Below are 10,913 nucleotides of genomic sequence, written 5' to 3' on the forward strand. Positions count from 1 at the left end.
TCCCTATGTTATTCTTTGGGTTAATTTCTAATTCAGGTAAGTAAGCCGGAAATTCTTTTCCCAACTACATCTACGGATGTACCTATCTAACTGCTACAACGCGACAGTTTCATACACGGTTGAATGAAAAGCTGGAGTTGGTGAAACTGACATAATTCAACGGAAGCCTGTGGGTAAAAGGTTGACAGAAAGTTCCTCCCTACTTATCGAATTACTAAGTTAATTCATATACACATCAAAGCAGGGCTTTACAGTTGACATGTTTGCATACTCTCAATTTGAATGGTACATGCATTACATGACGTAATTATAACTTTCCATCATTAATTTGACAGTGATTATATATATATGATTCCATCACTATGGAGATGATAACCATCAGTAGGTTTGAATATTAGCTAGATAAAGAGACATTTAACCCACAATGTACATCTTGATTATTCTATATTAATGAACTTGAATGCGACGTATTTGTCCCAAATACCCATTGGTCCACCAGATCGAAATATTTTCTGTGATTATTAGGTACCAATAAACTTGTTTCATTGTATTTTCATGGGAGTGCAAACAACATAAATGTCTTTCTAAAGTGAGTGACACTTCAAGATGTTTTGAGGAATCTTGGTTACATAAATCTTTCTATCACATTATTAAACATAAATGTCTATTTACAGTTCTTTACTGTAACACTTCTTACTCGAGACTACCTTTCTGGTTTGGAGCGTACTACATTTATTTTGTATAAGGCATGTTCTATAATATTTGGTGTATTCTATATATTATTCAGTATATTCTCTATTCTATCCTGTGCATTCCACATTTTATATAGTGTATTCTACATTCTATTAGTGTGTTCCATATTTTCCAGTGAATTCCACATTCTATCAGTGTATTCCACATTTTATATAGAGTACTCTACATTCAAATAGTAAATTCTATATTCTGTTTACTTTATTCTATAAGCTATTCAGTGCATTCTGTCTGCATTTTAGTTTAGTATATTTTGCATGTTAGTTTATTCTACATACCATATATTGTATTCTACATTCTATCTCGTGTAATCTATATTCTATCTAGTGTATTCTACATTCTATATAAGTATTCTACATTCTATCTAGTGTATTCTACATTCAAACTAGTGTATTCTACGTTCCATCTAGTGTATTCTACATTCTGTCTAGTGAATTCTACATTTTATCTAAGTATTCTACATTCCATCTAGTGTATTCTACATTCCATCTAGTGTATTCTACATTCTATCTAAGTATTCTACATTCCATCTAGTGTATTCTACATTCCATCTAGTGCATTCTACATTCTATCTAAGTATTCTACATTATATCTAGTGTATTCTGCATTCCATCTAGTGTATTCTACATTCTAACTAAGTATTCTACATTCTATCTAATGTTTTTGCATACCATCTAGTGTATTTTACATACCACCTATTTTTTTCTACATTCTATCTAGTGTATTCTACATTCCATCTAGTGTATTCTACATTCCATCTAAGTATTCTACATTCTATCTAGTGTATTCTACATTCTGTCTAGTGTAGTCTACATTCCACCTAGTGTATTCTACATTATATCTAGTGTATTCTACATTCCATCTAGTCTATTCTACAGTCCATCTAGTCTATTCTACATTCCATCTAGTCTATTCTACATTCTATCTAAGTATTCTACATTCTATCTAGTGTATTCTGCATTCCATCTAGTGTATTCTACATTCTAACTAAGTATTCTACATTCTATCTGGTCTATTCTACATTCTATCTGGTCTATTCTACATTCCATCTAGTGTATTCTACATTCTATCTAAGTATTCTACATTCTATCTAGTGTATTCTACATTCTATATAAGTATTCTACATTCCATCTAGTGTATTCTACATTCTATCTAAGTATTCTACATACCATCTAGTGTATTCTACATTCTATCTAAGTATTCTACATTCCATCTAGTGTATTCTACATTCTATCTAAGTATTCTACATTCAATCTAGTGTATTCTACATTCTATCTAAGTATTCTACATTCTATCTAAGTATTCTACCTTTCATCCAGTGTATTCTACATACCTTTAGTGTATTCTACATTATATCTAGTGTATTCTACATTTCATCTAGTGTATTCTATATTCCATCTAGTGTATTCTGCATTCTATCTACATTTTTTACAGTCCATTTCATAAACTACTGATGCATCCTATTTTCTATTTAGTGTATTCTATCTGCATAGACAGACATAGTTTGACGCAAGAAATACAAGTAACTTTACGAATCAAATAAAGTCGATGTAATGTTCGTCCCTGTCTGCCTTGAACGAAATACGACCAACCGTGCCCATACTATATTACTGCATACAGCTTAAGGTTAAATGATGTAGCAGCTAGTCTGTACGGACTGACTGTGTATTGCAAATGTAATAGGGAGCGGTCCTTTTTACAGCTAAAATGACTTAGGCGTGATGTTTCACTCATGTGACATGATACTTATTAGACACCCTCAGACAACTTCTAACACAAAAGAAACAATTACATAGGTGCCGTGCACAGTGGAGATATAGAAGTAGTCAAGCTGATATGTTGATTATCAGTTAGAAAATAAACAATTGCAGCCATTAAAATCATCAAGTCCGTGTGTAATGTTTTCATTAGTAGCTTGTTTTACTGCAGTGTGAAATAATAGCTATGCTTTAATATCACAGTTCAATGGGGTAGGGCAAAGAATCCTTCTGTGTTTATTGTGTCTCTGTTATTGTTAGTCTAGAGGTGAAATATGTCTTTCCCTGTGTCAAAAATGTAATGACCCGTGTATAAAACATCAAACCTACATCATTTTAGCTATAACTGGACTGGGTTTTGTGTGTGTGAAAGGGGAGGGGTCTTTTTTCTAAAATCGCCCATTTAAGTTTGGAGTCACTTTCGAAAACATCAATGGAACTGTGGGGGGGGGGGAGGTGATCACACTGTAAAACAGAAAGATAATGTATTTCAATATTGACATGGTAGATATACCACATTATATGGATACTTACATTATGGTAGATATACCACATTATATGGATACTTACATTATGGTAGATATACCACATTATATGGATACTTACACTATGGTAGATATACCACATTATATGGATACTTACACTATGGTAGATATACCACATTATATGGATACTTACATTATGGTAGATATACCACATTATATGGATACTTACATTATGGTAGATATACCACATTATATGGATACTTACATTATGGTAGATATACCACATTATATGGATACTTACACTATGGTAGATATACCACATTATATGGATACTTACATTATGGTAGATATACCACATTATATGGATACTTACATTATGGTAGATATACCACATTATATGGATACTTACATTATGGTAGATATACCACATTATATGGATACTTACATTATGGTAGATATACCACATTATATGGATACTTACATTATGGTAGATATACCACATTATATGGATACTTACATTATGGTAGATATACCACATTATATGGATACTTACATTATGGTAGATATACCACATTATATGGATACTTACATTATGGTTGATATACCACATTATATGGATACTTACACTATGGTAGATATACCACATTATATGGATACTTACATTATGGTAGATATACCACATTATATGGATACTTACACTATGGTAGATATACCACATTATATGGATACTTACATTATGGTAGATATACCACATTATATGGATACTTACATTATGGTTGATATACCACATTATATGGATACTTACATTATGGTAGATATACCACATTATATGGATACTTACACTATGGTAGATATACCACATTATATGGATACTTACATTATGGTAGATATACCACATTATATGGATACTTACATTATGGTAGATATACCACATTATATGGATACTTACATTATGGTAGATATACCACATTATATGGATACTTACATTATGGTTGATATACCACATTATATGGATACTTACATTATGGTAGATATACCACATTATATGGATACTTACACTATGGTAGATATACCACATTATATGGATACTTACATTATGGTAGATATACCACATTATATGGATACTTACACTATGGTAGATATACCACATTATATGGATACTTACATTATGGTAGATATACCACATTATATGGATACTTACACTATGGTAGATATACCACATTATATGGATACTTACATTATGGTAGATATACCACATTATATGGATACTTACACTATGGTAGATATACCACATTATATGGATACTTACATTATGGTAGATATACCACATTATATGGATACTTACACTATGGTAGATATACCACATTATATGGATACTTACATTATGGTAGATATACCACATTATATGGATACTTACATTATGGTTGATATACCACATTATATGGATACTTACATTATGGTAGATATACCACATTATATGGATACTTACACTATGGTAGATATACCACATTATATGGATACTTACATTATGGTTGATATACTATATTATATGGATACTTACACTATGGTAGATATACCACATTATATGGATACTTACATTATGGTTGATATACCACATTATATGGATACTTACATTATGGTAGATATACCACATTATATGGATACTTACACTATGGTAGATATACCACATTATATGGATACTTACATTATGGTAGATATACCACATTATATGGATACTTACACTATGGTAGATATACCACATTATATGGATACTTACATTATGGTAGATATACCACATTATATGGATACTTACATTATGGTTGATATACCACATTATATGGATACTTACATTATGGTAGATATACCACATTATATGGATACTTACACTATGGTAGATATACCACATTATATGGATACTTACATTATGGTAGATATATCACATTATATGGATACTTACACTATGGTAGATATATCACATTATATGGATACTTACATTATGGTAGATATACCACATTATATGGATACTTACATTATGGTTGATATACCACATTATATGGATACTTACATTATGGTAGATATACCACATTATATGGATACTTACATTATGGTAGATATACCACATTATATGGATACTTACATTATGGTAGATATACCACATTATATGGATACTTACATTATGGTAGATATACCACATTATATGGATACTTACATTATGGTAGATATACCACATTATATGGATACTTACATTATGGTAGATATACCACATTATATGGATACTTACATTATGGTAGATATACCACATTATATGGATACTTACATTATGGTAGATAAACCACATTATATGGATACTTACATTATGGTAGATATATCACATTACATGGATACTTACATTATGGTAGATATATCACATTACGTGGATGTTTACATTATGTTAGATATATCACATTACATGGATACTTACATTATGTTAGATATATCACATTACGTGGATGTTTATATTATGTTAGATATATCACATTACGTGGATGTTTATATTATGTTAGATATATCATATTACGTGGATGTATATATTATGTTAGATATATCACATTACGTGGATGTTTATATTATGTTAGATATATCACATTACGTGGATGTTTATATTATGGTAGATATATCACATTACGTGGATGTTTATATTATGGTAGATATATCACATTATATGGATGTTTATATTATGTTAGATATATCACATTACGTGGATGTTTATATTATGTTAGATATATCATATTACGTGGATGTTTATATTATGGTAGATATATCACATTACGTGGATGTTTATATTATGTTCGATATATCACATTATATGGATGTTTATATTATGGTAGATATATCACATTATATGGATGTTTATATTATGTTAGATATATCACATTACGTGGATGTTTATATTATGTTAGATATATCATATTACGTGGATGTTTATATTATGGTAGATATATCACATTACGTGGATGTTTATATTATGTTAGATATATCACATTACGTGGATGTTTATATTATGTTAGATATATCACATTACGTGGATGTTTATATTATGTTAGATATATCACATTACGTGGATGTTTATATTATGGTAGATATATCACATTATATGGATACTTACATTATGTTAGCTATATCACATTACGTGGATGTTTATATTATGGTAGATATATCACATTACGTGGATGTTTATATTATGGTAGATATATCACATTACATTGATACTTACATTATGGTAGATATATCACATTACGTGGATGTTTACATTATGTTAGATATATCACATTACATGGATACTTACATTATGTTAGATATATCACATTACGTGGATGTTTATATTATGTTAGATATATCACATTACGTGGATGTTTATATTATGGTAGATATATCACATTATATGGATGTTTATATTATGTTAGATATATCACATTACGTGGATACTTACATTATGTTAGATATATCACATTACATGGATACTTACATTATGTTAGATATATCACATTACGTGGATGTTTATATTATGTTAGATATATCACATTACGTGGATGTTTATATCATTACTGGGACAAGCCATTAAAGAAGCAAGTCCACTTGTTATCAAAGAGTACCAATATTTACACATGTGATGATGGGCTCTTACATAACACAAGTAAACAGTGTAGTTCACAGCGTAAGATCATTTCTAAGGAGTGGGTCAATTGAGGCAAACCTTATCTCCGTCTTATATCAGTTGTTATCAATTTATTAGGCTATTATAAGTAACACTACAAACAGCTTTAGAGATGCAAACAACTTTTATGACACCCGTTTTCGTCAGGCAAGCCCGCGGGTTTGTTGCACTTGGACCGTTAATGGCTTGTGAATGTCATGTTATGGTAGATATATCACATTATATGGATGTTTATATTATGTTAGATATATCATATTACGTGGATGTTTATATTATGGTAGATATATCACATTACGTGGATGTTTATATTATGTTAGATATATCACATTATATGGATGTTTATATTATGGTAGATATATCACATTATATGGATGTTTATATTATGGTAGATATATCACATTACGTGGATGTTTATATTATGTTAGATATATCATATTACGTGGATGTTTATATTATGGTAGATATATCACATTACGTGGATGTTTATATTATGGTAGATATATCACATTATATGGATGTTTATATTATGTTAGATATATCACATTACGTGGATGTTTATATTATGGTAGATATATCATATTACGTGGATGTTTATATTATGGTAGATATATCACATTACGTGGATGTTTATATTATGTTAGATATATCACATTACGTGGATGTTTATATTATGTTAGATATATCACATTACGTGGATGTTTATATTATGTTAGATATATCACATTACGTGGATGTTTATATTATGTTAGATATATCACATTACGTGGATGTTTATATTATGGTAGATATATCACATTACGTGGATGTTTATATTATGTTAGATATATCACATTACGTGGATGTATATATTATGTTAGATATATCACATTACGTGGATGTTTATATTATGTTAGATATATCACATTACGTGGATGTTTATATTATGTTAGATATATCACATTACGTGGATGTTTATATTATGTTAGATATATCACATTACGTGGATTTTTATATTATGGTAGATATATCACATTACGTGGATGTTTATATTATGTTAGATATATCACATTACGTGGATGTTTATATTATGTTAGATATATCACATTACGTGGATGTATATATTATGTTAGATATATCACATTACGTGGATGTTTATATTATGTTAGATATATCACATTACGTGGATGTTTATATTATGTTAGATATATCACATTATATGGATGTTTATATTATGGTAGATATATCACATTATATGGATGTTTATATTATGTTAGATATATCACATTACGTGGATGTTTATATTATGTTAGATATATCATATTACGTGGATGTATATATTATGGTAGATATATCACATTATATGGATACTTACATTATGGTAGATATATCACATTATATGGATACTTACATTATGGTTGATATACCACATTATATGGATACTTACATTATGGTAGATATATCACATTACATTGATACTTATATTATGGTAGATATATCACATTATATGGATGTTTATATTATGGTAGATATATCACATTATATGGATGTTTATATTATGGTAGATTTATCACATTATATGGATGTTTATATTATGGTAGATATATCACATTATATGGATGTATATATTATGGTAGATATATCACGTTACATGGTTATATTATATTTATAGTAACAACAACAATGAACTATATTACAAGTGACATCTTACATTCTACTACTTGTGTTTGATTAGTAATACAATAAATTACAGTTATTCTTTAACTGTCACAATTTCAAACTGTGCTAATGTTACAGCCTAGGCAGTTCAGAACGCAAGTTAAAAGGTTCTTAAAGTTATTGAGCGTCTCCTTCACTGTTGTCATATGGTTTTGAATGGCGACAAGAAAATATCGTGTGACAATAAGTTGTACTATTTGATAGTACCTTATCTGTAACTGTATTTTATATTCATTGAAAAGCATACAAGAATGGCATTATAAGACCATATTGCAGGATGCCACAAAGAGATCCAATCAATTGTATTATGTCATTCATGTATGGCGGATTACACCCATGAGGAGCTATGATGAAATAACTCAAATAAGACATATTATTTAACCCAGGATATCAATTAACTTGTTATGTATTAAAATACATCTTTAGCCGTAATCCGAGACTATTTGTCGGTCAGTGCAAAGAGACAGATATAAGCTTACAGTGGCGTGTGGAGCCTATCATTCAGTCGACATCCCTGTGATCAGACAGACAGACAGGCAGACAGACAGACAGACAGACAGACAGACAGACAGACAGACAGACAGACAGACAGACAGACAGACAAAAATGGAGAGAGAGAGAGAGAGAGAGAGAAGAGAGAGAGAGAGAGAGAGAGAGAGAGAGAGAGAGAGAGAGAGAGAGAGAGAGAGAGAGAGAGAGAGAGAGAGAGAGAGAGAGAGAGAGAGAGAGAGGGGGGGGGTCAAATTACATATCTTAGTATTTGAATGGTTGTCTATCTTTACATCTACAATTGCTGAAAGGATTGTTTTATTATGTTGTTCCATTAAGATAAAAGCAGCTAGGCAGAGATTGTTGTTGTCATGTCAACACACTAACCACAGAATTGTATTCCCCAAATGAAAAATGACAATTTACGATGTATTTGTCCAGACAGAGAATGTGAACAGAAAACGTCACGTTGTTAAAACATTCATTTCTATTTCATATGTCGGTAAATGTTATTGTATTGAACCTTGTCAAATTATCAACTCTGGTCAGTAGCTGTACACAATTTATAGAAATCCCAATGTCTCAGTCTTAAAATAAAAACTGGTGGAAAAAATATTGTGTACAATAAGTTAACAAACATCGACTTCGACAGACATCACGATTGTTATAGCGTAGGTGTTCTACGTATTTACCTTAGGGCCGTAAGCGCCTAGTCATCAAAAGAGCCCCATATCTTTGTTTTCGCTTGAAAGACGGTGAAAAGTACGACGTCTAATCGTACACTTAATCCAGTTTCATTTCATTCCAATATATACGTACCACCATTTATTGTTCTCGACGTTTACTGAAATGCTGGCTATATTACATACTCTTGTGACAAAGTTAAACATTTGTTTTCGGAAGTTTGACAATTATTGATGAAATGTGTATTAGTTAAGTCTTTAGAGTTTGTTTGTTTGTTTGTTTGTATAGTGTCTGTTCTCTGGTCGTAGATTCAATCCTGCATTTACGTCATTCAGTGATGATATTTTAGAATCGTATATAAACTGTACCAAGGAAAGCTAATTTTCCAGTGGATCGACTATTTAATGTTGTACTTACCTTATTTGATTCCTTTCATCTATTTTAATCGTCATTTATTTATGTTCGTGCACGTATTGCCGTTGGCGCTGTAATAATGAAATAAATAAGGCTCGTATGTCTATTTCATATTTCAAGCCAACGTTGTATTCTATTTGGAATGTTTGCAATCCTCCGAGCTGCTACGTAGTAAACTATTGAAGAGGATTGGGTTGATATAATGAAGAGACATTAATATAGACAACGGCCAATCTTTTAACGATTAGAAAACTTTACAACAAATATCAAACTTCAAAATAATCCGCTGCGATCCAGCCTAGCCTATGGATTGCAATGCCTTTCACTCGTCAAAGGGGGTTCTTTGAATAGTTGTATAAGATTGTGACACTCATTGTTGTGGATTTACAACAAAGAATGTCATATTATGGTATGCTATAAACATGTCTAAATCTCGGCTTTTCTCCGTATGAACTCAAGGGAAGACAACATTAATTTGTAATTAGGATTATTCAGTCCATGTCCGTCAGTTTTTTGTCAAATAATGAGACATGGTCCACAACTTTTCAATGTTCCACATGAACTGCTCCGTGTACATATATTATCCAAACTACTGAAGCATGCTAATGGTTGGGATGAACTAAATACCAGATATCATAGCTGACATGTATTATGGTTGGGATGAACTATATACCAGATATCATAGCTGACATGTATGATGGTTGGGATGAACTACATACCAGATATCATAGCTGACATGTATGATGGTTGGGATGAACTATATACCAGATATCATAGCTGACATGTATGATGGTTGGGATGAACTATATACCAGATATCATAGCTGACATGTATGATGGTTGGGATGAACTACATACCAGATATCAAAGCTGACATGTATGATGGTTGGGATGAACTATATACCAGATATCAAAGCTGACATGTATGATGGTTGGGATGAACTAT

This window comes from Glandiceps talaboti, chromosome 11 (assembly GCF_964340395.1).
Source record: "Glandiceps talaboti chromosome 11, keGlaTala1.1, whole genome shotgun sequence".
In the NCBI taxonomy this organism is placed as follows: domain Eukaryota; kingdom Metazoa; phylum Hemichordata; class Enteropneusta; family Spengelidae; genus Glandiceps; species Glandiceps talaboti.